At 37.4% G+C, this 14,374-nt stretch overlaps 1 pseudogene; it reads left to right on the forward strand.

Annotated features, from left to right (window-relative positions):
• The first annotated feature begins 4,193 nt into the window (after nt 1–4,193).
• Nucleotides 4,194–5,623, forward strand: LOC149185048 (strigolactones hydrolase CXE15 pseudogene; annotated as a pseudogene).
• Nucleotides 5,624–14,374: the final 8,751 nt, after the last annotated feature.

Consider the following 14,374-nt stretch of genomic DNA (forward strand, 5'->3'; position numbering starts at 1 on the left):
AAAAATTGACTCTGATTTTGAACCAGGACCTGGCTCTTAATCAGAACCCCTGATCGGGGTGTGAGACAGCTGAAGGCCCGCATGGTCTTAATTGATATTACAAAGCTTTTATTGTTTTGGGACGATGGGTAGTATCCCTCACGCCCTCACACGCGTATTCACTATGAAAATATGAAGCATTGTAGATCTTGGCAGATCCACGACGTGAAGGTTGGTAATCCTTGGCACCTATGGGTAGTGGGAGCAAAGGTGACATTAAGACCATATATCCTGCGTATAAACCCAGGTCCTCAGTTTCTTAAGGAGCCTAAATTTGTTGGTTACAGGTTCGCGACAATGGGAACACGAGAGGAGTACCCAGCTGCTACATGTCTCTACTTGAGGTTGGTGTATAAAGTTTGGTTTGCCTATGGTGTCTTTACTCTTGGCCTTTGTACAGTGGCTTGGGTCACGAATGTGGGAATGTGGGAGAAGGGTGAAGAAAGGGGGCCCGACCTTGGTAGATATGGTGAAGTCTCAACCTCGCAGTGGAGCCTCGGGTCAAGGTGGAAGAGGTAGAATACACTAGGAAGATAAAGGAAAAGACTTCCGATCAGACTGAGTGGTAGACGACTGCACGTCAAAGAACTGAACAATAAGAGACTACGCGATAGGTGACTGCGGGGCAGGTGACTGCATGGTAGATGATTGCATGGTAGGGGACTGCATGAGAGGGGACTGCGCGATGGGGGATAGTGTGGCATGGGACTGCGTGGAAGATGGGTCGAAAAAAATTATGAGAATCTTCAGGCCACAGTCAAAGATTACTGTGAAAGGACCCCGACACAAGTGAAACAATTGATTGCGAACTAGGAGGCAGAGTTGAATTTGCAAGCTAAGCTAGAACTTCCAGTGGAAGGCTGGGGGGAACTAATCATGGACCCTAGGTACACAACCGACCATCTCACCTTGTTCATACACTCCATTCATCTTTACTGGTTAATGAAGTGTATAGTTGCCAAAGAAATGGCTGCGACCACCAATGGAGTGGTGCACAATGACGTCGAGTCGGGTCTACAAGACATTCAAAATGAGTTCCACCTTATCCAACGTCAGTTGCATAACCAGAATGACGCTCTGGGCCGCATCAAGCGACATATCCCATGTCTTCCACTAACCAAATTACTAGGATCAAGTGCTAAAGATCTTGGTCAGGTGGAATGGTTGGATGATTAGTGGATCGAAGTTATGAGTGTTGATTTTAGATTTTTTTGGATTTTTATGTCGAGTAACATTTATGTTTTCAGTCTGATGTTTATTAGTTGATTTCTAGACTATCGACCTTATATGGTTTGGCTAAAAAGGCTCAAACTATTTATGTTTTGGATGGCTTATAATGCAATTCGATGGCCAACAAATCTGGTTTCCCACTAGGTAGGTTGAGGCCACTGAACGACTCATATATTTGTAACCTACCTATTTATAGATGAATGAATGAAAGGTACTGCTAAGCTTACAAAGAAAAATACTAAAATATAATATTAATTAATTTATATCAATATAAAAATATATTATATAATAACAAGTTATTGTTTATTTTTTTTTAAATAATAATATTCATGTTAAGAAAATGTATATAGCAATTATTTAGTTTAGTTCATTCAATTTATTATTATTATTATTTTTTTTAATGCTATAAATTATTTTTTTATATAGGAGGCATGTACTAAACAACAATGTTGCACATTATACTTGTTTATATTTTTATTGATAAAATTTACCAAATATTGCAACATTTTTTGTCCAATCATCTTATTGTAAATGGATGCCCATGCAGTAGAAGATAATTCATAATTTTGAAAACTTATATTCATGTGACAAGATTGTGCATATTTTTTAATAACTTCTTTTACTTATTAGATGTAAAATAAATTTTTACTTTTATTTATTATTATGTAAACATAAATTTATTATTTACCTCATATATAAATATTATACTATTTCATATAAATTATGAAAAACTTAAAATATTTATTTCAAATTTATAAAATATTATCTAAATATACATATTTCAAATTGCACAATTTTTAAAATTTTATTATTAGAAGATAATTCATAATTTTGGAAGTTTTAATTTTTGAAAAAAATATATATTTTTTTACTTATTACTAATTAATCATGTAAATTAAATAATTTGGTAAATATCCATAAATATTAAAACAATTATATTATAAACATCTTAAATTACAAAAATTTAAAAATAAAATAAAAATTCAATAAATTATAACTTTATTTTAAATTACATTAATATTGATTATAAAAAGAATTAATATAAATATTAAACATATATACAAAGTAAAAAAAAAAAATGTAATAATATTTTTATACATCTAGATTTACTCTCATTTTAATACAGATATTTTTATCTATCTTGATCTACTCTCAATTTACTATGAAGATTTTTAATTTGTAAATAAGTTTTGTTAGACTATTATGGCTCAATACCATCACTTATCAATATCACATGCAGAAAAATAATAAATAACTCTATATAACATTTTTTAATTAATCAATTTAATTAAAATAGCAAAAAAGACATGACTACTTTGAAATAAATCTTAATCTTTGATTTGTGTATATATCTAAAAATATTCTAAAATATTTATGGAAGGTAAATTTCTACCATCCACATTATTCATAATTAAATTAAAATTATAAAAACAAATAAACATATTTATTAATATAATTATTATATAAATTTATAAATTAATTTTCAATTATTATTATATAAATTTAAAGGTATAAATAAAACATAAAATTTCTGGATTAAAATTACAAATGCAAATCAAATAAAAATAGGCTTTCATAAACTTTAAAAAAATATTTAATATTTACATAATTATTAATTTAATTTGTATTTATCCTCCGGCTCCTAAAACTAAACAAATTAAATACAATCCACATATATGATATACAAACAATGATTGAATATCTAAATAATAAGAGTGCAAAAACATTAAGATTGAGCTTTTTCTTGGAGATCAGAGTAATGAGATACGCTGATTTTGACGATTTGCCTGCAAACAATCAACAAGTGACAAAGTGTCATTGTCACGATCTCGTGCGTTGAATAACAACATTGTAGGTTCCATTCCACAAGTTGGACACGCAATTCAAACCACGGTCTTGCAAGTGGACAGGAATCTTGGAAAGGGTGCTGTAAGTGGCAGCTGTCAGTTATCTGTTCGGATTAAGAGGTTTCACTGGTTTACCCATTTCTTAGTCTTAAATCGTTTTATTTTAAAATAATGTGTCATTTAAATCGTCTTTACTTGTCGCGGTTTTTATTCTGTGATTCATATTAAGTTTATAAGAGATTTTTGTCGTAAATCACATGATATTTCATTTGTCAACGCTTTCCAAACCAACCAGTGTGGTTCATCCGTCATGACAAGTTGAAGAAACAAATCCAGCTTGCATGTTAAATAGTTAGAGTAGAACATCCAACAGCTATGTTGACTAACTAACGGCTAAATTTGACCAAGAAACGGCTAATTAAACAAAACCCAATGAAAACGTGGCATAACTATATATAGTTAAAAATTAAAAAATTAAAAAAAGTTAAAGATATGGAATTCACTAATTATTAAATTAATAGTTAATTATTAAATTAAAAGATCGTGGGACATGAATTTTCATCAAAGGAATTAACCAATTTATATATATATATATATATATATATATATATATATTATAATAAAAATAAATCATTAATATTATAAGTTATAAATATATTTAATTATAAATTAATTATTTTAACTTGTTTATTTAGTTATAAAATAATAAAAACAAATTATCATAAAATCAATTTATATTAATTTAGATTTTATTCATATTTTATATATATTAAATTATTATATAATAAAAATAAATCATTAATATTATAAGTTATAAATTTATTTAATTGTATTAACTTATTTATTTAATTATAAAAACAAATTATCATAGAAAGATTTCAATATTAAAGTCATTATTTTTCATTTATTAATTAAGTGCTATTAAAAAATCTCATATTATAAAGGCAATGCCATCATGGAAAAAAGGTTATTGAGAGAGGTCTTCGTAGTTGTTTTCTTCTTTTCCTCTTAGTTTTTTCCCTGTGATCCCATAACCTTCTCTGACCATTTTTCCTTGATGAGATTGTCTTTATAGTATGAGATTTTTTAATAGCACTTAAGTAATAAATGAAAAATAATGACTTTAATAGGGATTATCTCCCCTGCCCTTCTGGTCAGAAAGAAATCTTCGATTTTTCAGATTGTGAAAATTGGGAGGAGAAACGAGCAACACCCGTTATAAGATTGGTGATGATGCAGAGAAATTATATAAAATTGGCCAGAAGTCTTAATCCGATTTTTAAATTGTAAATGGCCATCGAAGAACGCAATGAAATGGCAGAAAAATATTATAAAAGGGACGGAAAGGGGAATAATTGTTCGCCACGGAAGTTGAGAAGTCTTTAGCGTTGAGAATTCCATGGCTTCAGCAGAGGTGGAGAACCTGAGTGGTATAGTGAAGGTGTACGCAGATGGCACAATTTTTCGTGCGGAGGATCCCCGGATGTTCGTCGAGGCTTCTCTGCAAGGAGAGGGTGGGGTTGCCAGTAAAGACGTTGTGTTGAACGAGAAGCTGGGATTGTGGGTTCGACTCTACTTGCCCTCTTCCCACCTCCAACAACAAACAGAAAACCGCCGCCTCCCTCTAATCGTCTATTTCCACGGCAGCGGCTTCTGTGTCGGCTCTCCTGCCCATCCGAGTTTTCACACCTTCTCTCTCAAATTGTCGGCGACTGTAGGTGCGATCGTTGTCTCCGTGGCTTACCGGTTGGCTCCGGAGCACCGCCTCCCCGCCGGCTACGACGACTGCATCACGGCACTCCAGTGGGTGAGCTCACATGCGGGAGACGGAGCAGACTTGGAACACGACCCGTGGCTCGACTCCCACGCGGACTTTTCCGCGGTGTATCTGATGGGAGACAGTGCTGGTGCCAACATCGCACATCATGTTGTGACGCTGCGTGGCGGTGTGGAAGCGTGGAACCCCATTACATTGAGAGGATCGATACTGGTGCAGCCCTACTTCGGCGCCGAGCAACGCACACGGTCGGAGAGCGAGTGCCCGCGTGACGCGGTTCTCAATCTGGAGTCGAGTGACGCCTGTTGGCGGTTGTCTCTCCCGGTGGGCAATGACAGAGATCATCCATTCAGCAACCCTTGGAGCCCCGGAGCACCAAAGCTGGAAGAGATGTCGTTGCCTCCCTTGCTGGTGATCATCGGTGGAAGAGATATGCTGAGAGACCGCGGCCTTGATTATTGTGAGTCGTTGAAACAGTGCGGTAAGAGCGTGGAGGTTATGGTGGCGGAGGAAGAAGAGCACGGTTTCTACGTTCTCAAACCGGACTGTCCCTCTTCTCAACGCCTCAGGGAACGGATCTCCCATTTCATCTCCTCTCGTTTAGAGTCCCACGTTGACTGATAGATCAGACAAAAAATTTCCGTAATAACGCTTTACAATAATAATATATGCTATTTCTAGATAAAACATGTAATTATCCCGAAATTAATAAAAGTATTTCTTCATGCAGTTGGTTTTTTTTGGTTTGTTTTTCTCTTTCCCTTACTTTTTCTTTTCATCTGTTATTATGATTTTGAAAAATGAATGCGCTGATTTCGGATAAACGTGTAAACACATACATAATTTGTTTAAAATCCATATAATAACACATTTGGAAAAGAAATTAATTGTATTTGGTAAAAAAATCTAACTGATTTATAAAAAAAAATAATTTTTACTTATTTTGTATATTGAATGATGTTTTTTTATCTTGTTAATTAATTCAATTAAAGAAATTTAATTTAAGTAAAATAATTTTTACTTTAGTATTTAATTAAAATACTTTTTCAACTAACTGATTAATCATATTATATGATTAAGATAAAATTTCTATCTAAACCAATTGCAATCCATCTCGATCTATCAGAGCGAACCCATTATGCAGCCATATCTTTGATTTACGCTACGTTGGGATGCCAAGGATAGGATAAGAACAATTGCAATCTCGATCGATCGATCGATCAAGGCATAGCCTATAGCCATTGATGTTCAGTGATTGATACTGAGGGAACTCAGTATACAGCCAAATCTTAATTGGGATGATTTGTCGTTATTCGTTGAGAATAACGAATAATAAATATTATTATTATTAAATATTAATTTCTATTAATAATAAATATTAATTTATATTAATCATAATATTAAATAATAATTATTTAGTATTATTTAATATTTAATTTTATTGGACCTTTTGTCATATCTCCAGCATGTCGAATTTAATAAATTATTTATTCAAGTCGCTGGTCGTTGGTTTGTTTTCGTTTTCGATTTCTTTTTCTTCTCTCCTCTTATTGTGCTTTTGAAAAATGCATGCGTTGATTTCTGGTAAACTTTAATGGTTTTATAGGGATCCGGTGTGAGTGCGATGTAAATTTTTGTCGATTTGAGAAAATGCAGATTCATGCCATAACAAAGTCATGGACCCTGGTCCCTCACCGACAATTCAATATTTTTATATTTGTAGGTGAGCACAATTCAATGTTTTTATCATTTGGCTTCTTCGCATAAGTCCATCACAACTAAATATTTTTATATTTGTAAGTCATCGGAAATCGATATTTCATTTGGCTTCCTCGCTTTTGACAACATAGGGCACTCTGGTTTCAGACTCTAGTTTCATGGTTAGTTGATGTTAAGTAACAAGTAACTTAGTAGGTAGGCTGCACGTAATTTTGTTTTGTTTGTTTCTATGGATTACAGAGATGTAAGAAATTCAGAGAGCTTTTTAGTACCGATTCAATATAATTGGATTTTATTTTTTCAATAATCTCAAGTGCATGAAAATGAGGACTATTGTATATATTAGAATTTCATAATTATAAATATATTAAGATAATTTAAAATACAAATTGATATATTATTGATATATTATAGATATATAATTTAGTACAACTCATAATTACAACTCATCCTCATCTTTAAGGTTGCATGTCCTTATATAGACTTTGTAATGTCTCCGTCGTAATTTTTTTTTTTATTGCTATAATTCACCTGTACAATACCTTGCCGGCTACAGTACCACCCAGATTCTACTATGTCTACGGATTATGGTGATAATTAAAAGCGCAGTTAAGTTTTCCGGGAAATGAATTGATTTATAACATCTGCACAGTTTGTCTTTATACTAAGGCTTTGGATATGAGGCTGCCTCCACCACGAGGCGAGCCAATCGGATAAGGTGAATTAATTACTATCTCTGTGCTGTCATGTGTGTGACCTGGTGGACTGTCCGGTCTCACCAGCTTCGCTCGGGATCCTGTTGTGCCATACAACACCCCCCCCATTTCATATCATTTATATTCCAAACATTAATGTATGAAATGGGTCCCTTTTAATTTTGAATTGGTATCAATGCTCTTGTCATCCAAAAAATTCAATAAATAAATAAATGCGCTTTAGAAAACCTTCGGGGCAAACCCTTAAAAAGAAATTATGAATAAATGGTCCTTGCGATAAAGCGATCGCAAGATCGCATATCGCAATGACATATGGATTGTAATTAAGCACCCAAACGTTTTCCGCCGATGCGAATTCGGCGCATTTGGCGATCGGCAATTCCCCATATATGTTTTATATCGACCATGCCAAAAGAACCGACGCGATGCGCATTCGGCGATCGGTGAAGTGCTTCAGCAGTGGTAATGTTCCCAAAGGCTTGTCCCGATGCGATGCGAAATCAGGAATCGGACATCGGCGGTAATCGCACCCAAATCTTATTGCGCCCAAAGCTTTTCGCCGATGCGATATCGCATTCGGCGATCGCTGATATTCAAAGCACGCCATTAAAACACGCTTATCACACCCCGATTGCGACCCGATAAAGCGCGGTTTTCAACAAAGAGCCGTTAAGTGATGGGATGGCGCAATTCAATTGTAATAAAAGCTTTATGTTTCACGCAGGCCTCCATCTATGCTCAACCGCCAAAACGTCCATCTGCATGCTTAAAAGGTTCACTCACCCAAATAACGATATTAGGAGCAATTAATGAATGGCAGATTAAAAACGGCCAATTAATAGGAATTATGTCCTAAAATCTTTTTACAGATTGGATCCGCGCCCATGTTAAAAGCTAAATCCCTCAGTTACGCTTCTATTCGTATGTGCTGTTTCACTTGAGAGTTTTTATTGCCATCTCTGTATATTACGCCCAATTTCTTCTTTGTGCAGAATTCATTCGCAGAAACCAGGCCTGAGATGATGGGAAAGAAGTCCAAGAAAGCTGCAGGTGCTTCCTCAACACCAACAGCAGCACAAGCAGCCGCGAATAAGAAGAAGGGATTAATTTCTGATACCACTTGCATGGGGCTCACCAAAGCTACTTGGTCAGGCACTTATAACTTAATTGAAGCTGAGAAACCAGAAAAGACGGTGGAAGAAGCTACTGTGGACTTGACCAAGAGGTCTGATTTAACTCTCAAGGATCTAGCCGACTCTTTCCTGCATAGGATAGCGGCCAGAGAACAAATTCTTCCTTATACTGACATTGTGCGATGGGCAATTGAAGAAATTCTCATCACAGACAGAATTTTTAAAACCAGAGATGGGAGGATCTTGGGGTCATTCAGGCCAGAAGACCTAAGGCAAATGTATCATTTGCCCGAGCCAGAGAAAGTATATAACAAGGCCTTTTTGGAGAAGTTTGCAAGCGAGAACGAGATCGAATCTGAACCTATCAAGGATTGGAGGCAAAATCCCAACAAACACAAGCACGAATCCTCCGGTAAGTACTCGGTAGATTCTTTAGCTTCTCCTTATTGTTATGCGGGGATTATGATGTGTAGACTGTGGGGTTTGCATGATTCTGCCAATTTCACCATTGAAATGGTTCCTCTAATGGAGGCAGCAGTAAATGGTTGGATTATGGATTGGGCTACTATTCTTTCAGATAAATTAGCAGTGGCTGTTCGAGATTTTAGATTTAAGACTGTTGTTACAGAGAGGAAAATGCCCCCGTTCTACTATAGTGCATATATCATGGACGTTCTTTGTTTCAATTCTGAATTTCCTGTTCTAGGGTGGAGGTGGACTGCACAGGACCCTTCACCCATCCATATATATTATCAAACATTGTGGAAGTCTTCTTATAAAGACCATCTGTACCAAATCTGTAATGGTTTGATGGTGCCCATTTACTATTCCATTTTTGATAAACCCATGCCAAGGATTTCCTATGAAGCTTCCTTCGACTTACCAGCTGTAGCAAGTTGGTTTGGAGAGGAGAATTTTACCTATATTAGGGTTTTCGGGAGCCAGGCCAAGCCGCATGTTCTTCCGTTATATGTTCCAGACAAACTGTTAGCCCGAGAGATCTCCTACCAAATTATGGCCGAGAGTGTAACCCAAACTCTGAAGAAAGAGAAGAAGAGGGGCTGGCCCCCTTTTCCCTTGAGGATTGGTGTTTATACGCTGCATGATCTGAAGCATGCAGAAAAGGAGGCAACAAAGATGCAAGCTTTATCCCTAGCCACTATCCCAAGCAGACTCTATGATCCAAACCAAAGGGCCTACACTGCCCTAGAACAGGCCAAATTAACAAAAGTTGACCATCAAGAGGATGAGTTTGATGACCTGTTCGTAGGTACCGATACAATAAGCCAAACCAAACAGCTTGCCAGGATGAAATACAAAGATGAGAATTTAACTGAGTTCAATAAACTTAGAGAGCAGAGGTTGCAAACTCTGCCTCTAGATTTATTGGCAACAACCCCAGCATCTTCCTCAAGCGAGCCTGATCGGCAACAAACGAGCCAACCTCCTGTTATAACTAAGGAACAAAAGAAACAACAGGAGGAAAGGCAAAAGGAGCTGTAGGCAGAAAAGCAAGGAAAAGAGCAAGCTGAGAGGCAGAAGAAGGATCAAGAACAGAGAAAGCAGAAAGAGATAGAGGAACGGATGAAGAAAGAAGAAGAGGAGAAACAAAAGAAAGAACTGGCAGATAGGCAGAAAAGGGAGCAAGAAGAAAAACAAAGAAAAGAATTAGAAGAGAAGCAGAGGTTAGAGCAGGAGAAAGAGCAGCAGAAGCAAACCACTGATGTCAATGTGGACACTACTACAGACCCCAGTTTATTACAAGAATGGCAACAATTTCATTCCATCATCTGTGGATTGGAATGTTCAAAAGATGGGGATAATTCTAAGACAAACGATACGCAGGATGTTACCTCTCCTCCGGTTCTAAGTGGAACCAGCGGCCCACCAAGTTCAAAGGAAGTTGAAGTTATCCCAAAAGACCCCTCCGACCAGGTTATTCTACAAATAGAAGACATTCCGCCATTGGATGTTTTCTACAGCCCAAAACATAGGGCAGTTGTAAGTTGGTCAAGGAAGAGACGAAGGATTGATCAACCTTCTATCTTCCCCGAACCAACGGTCATGGGTAAGGTAGTATGGAAGGAGGAATTGGATCCCTCCGATGACTTAAAAAAGCTATCACAGTATGCAGGCGCTTACTCAGCGGCAACAATTGACAAAGCATCAGAGGTGAGCCTCCTATTAAAAAATAAGGACCAAGAAATCTCTGCGCTGCAGGCAGAATTAGTTGAGGCAAGGCAAAGGACAATACAGGCAGAAGAACAATTGCTGGCAAAACAGCAAGAAAATGATCAGCTGACTCAGGAATTGCAAGCAGAAAGACAAAGGATCGATTAGGATGCAATCCAGAAAAAAGAAGAGCTGTCAAAGGCATTGGAGGATTTGCGAATGGCGAATGAACAAATGATAAAGACCAAGGATGAGCAAATCGCCCAAATGTCATCACAGTTGGAAAAAATGAAGGGAACATCGCATGTGAAAGAATTTAAGTCGGAGGCACTATTAATAAACAATGCATTGATAGCCCAGCTTAGACTCTTATGCCAACAGATCGATCGAGCTGAGCCCCTTTGTGAGCTAACTACAACAGTGAATCAGCGGGTAGAAAAGGCCAGAGCTGAACTGGATCAAGCAGATGAGGACATTGCTGCATATATTGAATGGCAAGATACCGATTTGGGAAAAGCAGCAAAATTGCCCAGGATTATGGAAACAGAGAGAAATATACTTTTCACTGAATGGCATACTCAAATGATGAAAGCAGAAAGGGCGGCTTCACGGTGTAAATCAACCGCCAGCAATCTAGTGGATCTAGTCAATAACACTCTTTACCTGGCCAATATGATTTCTAAATGTACACCGGGAAAGATGACTATGGCAAATGCATTACAGCAGACATGCTACCCTGTGTTAGAAGAAAAAGGAAAATTAATCGCGGGAGTAAAAAGCCTATCCTTAGAGGCATATTGGCTCTTTTTAATTAAGCCGCATACACAGAGATCTGCCCTAAATTGCCTTACAGACGCAATCGGGTATATAATTCCCGAACTCCAAGATGCCACATATGCTGCACAGCTCACTTCACGCCTCAACAAACCTCCGGAAGTTGAGCCGATGCTTGCAATTAATCAGCTCAGATTCAAAGGAAAGGAACCGACTTGATGATTCACCCGCCCGCTTGCCAGATCGCCAGCCGAAATTGGATCAGAAGTTATTGATACCAGCTTTAGTAGCTTTTCAGTTTCTTAGATATTTAGATTAGATTAGTATTTATAGACCCTTTCATTGTTTTGGAAAAGGTCGTAAAATTTTGTAATAGACTTAAAGGCTGAAGTTTGCACTACTGTGCTTCAGCCTATATTCTTTTGTGAAACTCGACCAATAGTCCTCTATTTGACGAGAAGGTTGTTTTATGCATTTGTGCACTATTGTCTCTTGTTTGGAATGCTTTCTGGTTTGAAGGGAGGACTGCGACATAGTGATTTACATAATGGATTGTTGAGCAGCTTACATGGTACTTTTATCTGCATCTGTCCTCTTTCCTTTTATATGAATTGCTGTGTTATTATCTTTTGCTATTGTTGAATACATGTATGCGCTGTAACAGTACATCTTCATTTCATTCCACTATTGGATGTTTTGTGATATGCTTTCTTTTAATCATGCATGTAGCAATGATATGAATGACAATGTGTAGTAATTCGCTATTATCGCTCTGCATAACTAATTATGCAGAGCAATCTTAAATGGTTTAAACGTCTATGCTTTAGTGTTAGAGTCATCTATATGCCTGCCTTAAAGCACAGATTATCAAACGCTACGCTTTGAAAGATCGATAAGTCCCGGGATAGATTATAGTTAATATATATTTCGCTGATAGTTTTAGTTGTTCACTTATCACTATCATACCTCATAAGTTACTCATCCATCCCACTTTTATCCATTATTGGGAAACTGGTCCCATTATCCCCAGTCGGAGCCACTATTCCAAACGGAAAAGGAGCTTCTTTCAAGGTCCGGACGGGTGGTTTCCCCTTTGTTGTGGCAGCGATTTTCGAGGCCTCAACATTTTTGGCGCTAGAAGGAGGGCCAAGACTGTGAATGGCAAGCAGACCCAAATCGGCAAGTCATTCTAAGAGTAATTCTCCCTCCAAATCTCCTCGTTCTTCTCAATTGCATGCTGGTTCACCAGCCCATAATCAAGAAGAAGAGGAATCAACTACCACTGCTCAATCCCATCATATCCCAGAACAGCTAAGTATTGAATCTCCTGAAGTCCAGTCTCTAATCCATAAACTTCAGAGCTTCTCGATCTCACCACAGAAATCTGAGATATCAGAAAGCAGTGCGACTTCGCAGTTCAACCTCACTCATCCTCTCACCAGACTTCAGAGCGAAAAACTTGGTATTGAACCCACTGAGTTTCCTTTACCCAAAAGGAAAAAGCCAAAGAAAAATACTGAAGGATCTGATAGTGGAGATTTTTCTTCCACATCCTCCATTTCATCTCCCCATCTGCAAAGTCAACCACCCACTCCTCCATTACATATTGTTGTTCACCAGGGATCACAAGCCTCAACATCCCAGCCTGCTCACTCCTCAACTTTATTTCCTGCTCATTCATCTGGAATTCCAACAGTAGTATCAACTCCTGTTGTTATCATAATGGCAGATCCATGGACCCGGCCTGGTGCAGTCAATATGCCTGCACCATTGCACGCTTTACCCGACGCTCCTGAAAAATGGCTGCCCAAGTTTAATCCAGATAATGGGACCCAAGCTGAGGAACATATCAATAATTTCATGTTGGCAGTCAACTTGAAAGGAGTAACAGAGCAAGATGTTGTGGTTAGACTCTTCCCTTATACATTGCAAGGATCAACAGGATCCTGGTACTTCTCTTTGCCTTCTGGTTCTATTACCAGTTGGAACACTTGCCAAGAGCAGTTTCTCACCAAATATCGAGATGATAGGTCTTTAGCTACCTTAATAAATGATCTCTCCAATCTTAGAATAGAGCATCGGGAACCCATCAAGGAATTTAATGCCAGATTCAATAAACTCCTGAACAAAATCCCTACAGATTCTAAACCAAGTGAACAGATTCGAAGCGAATGGTATATCACTGCTCTACCTGCCAATATAGCCATTTTTGTAGATAGAGCTGGGAAACCTACCTTAGCCGAAAACATGAAGGAAGCACTTGCTGTGGAAAAGCGCATAAATGCTCTAGAGAAGAAAGCTGCCTTGGAAGACAGAAAAGCCAAAAAAGTCTCTTTCAAAGAGGATTCTAAGAAGAAAACCTTAAAAGATCCATATGACATGGAGGGATTACAAAAAGTCCTGAAGACTTTGTCTAATGAAATGGTTGACATAAAGAAACAGGTAGCCGAAACCTCAAACAAAAGACCATTTAGGACTTTTAAGAAAACTGAAACAAAGCCACCCAATGTTATCTCTAACGCAGATTCAGAGCATGATGAAGAGGAAGAGGAGACACCCTCACAAACTGGCGATGAAGAAGAAGTAGCTGAATGCCACGGAATGTGGGATTTCATACTCCCTAATTCCGATACTGATAATGAAGAAGAAGCTTTCCCAGTAACCACTAGAAGTAGAAATGCTTCTGAACCTGTCCAAGCAACTTCAAAGAAGAGGAGTGCAGGTGTCACCACAACAAAGGAAAAAGTTCCTCCAAAGAAATCGCCTGTAGTCGTTCCCCAAAACCAGCCTTCAACTTCCAATTCTCCTTCAACATCTAAAACACTAGTGGTAGCCGATTCAATGGAGTATAATATTGTTGATGATATGAAGAAGACTAAAGCAAACATCACTTTGTTTGAACTTAGTAAGTTAAAGCATCAGCAGAAATTACTTCTAAAAGAATTAAATGCTGTCCCTGTGACACCT

This window comes from Pinus tabuliformis, chromosome 3_2 (genome assembly GCF_031772625.1).
Source record: "Pinus tabuliformis cultivar Carrire ecotype Pingquan chromosome 3_2, CPIR1, whole genome shotgun sequence".
Taxonomy (NCBI): Eukaryota; Viridiplantae; Streptophyta; class Pinopsida; order Pinales; family Pinaceae; genus Pinus; species Pinus tabuliformis.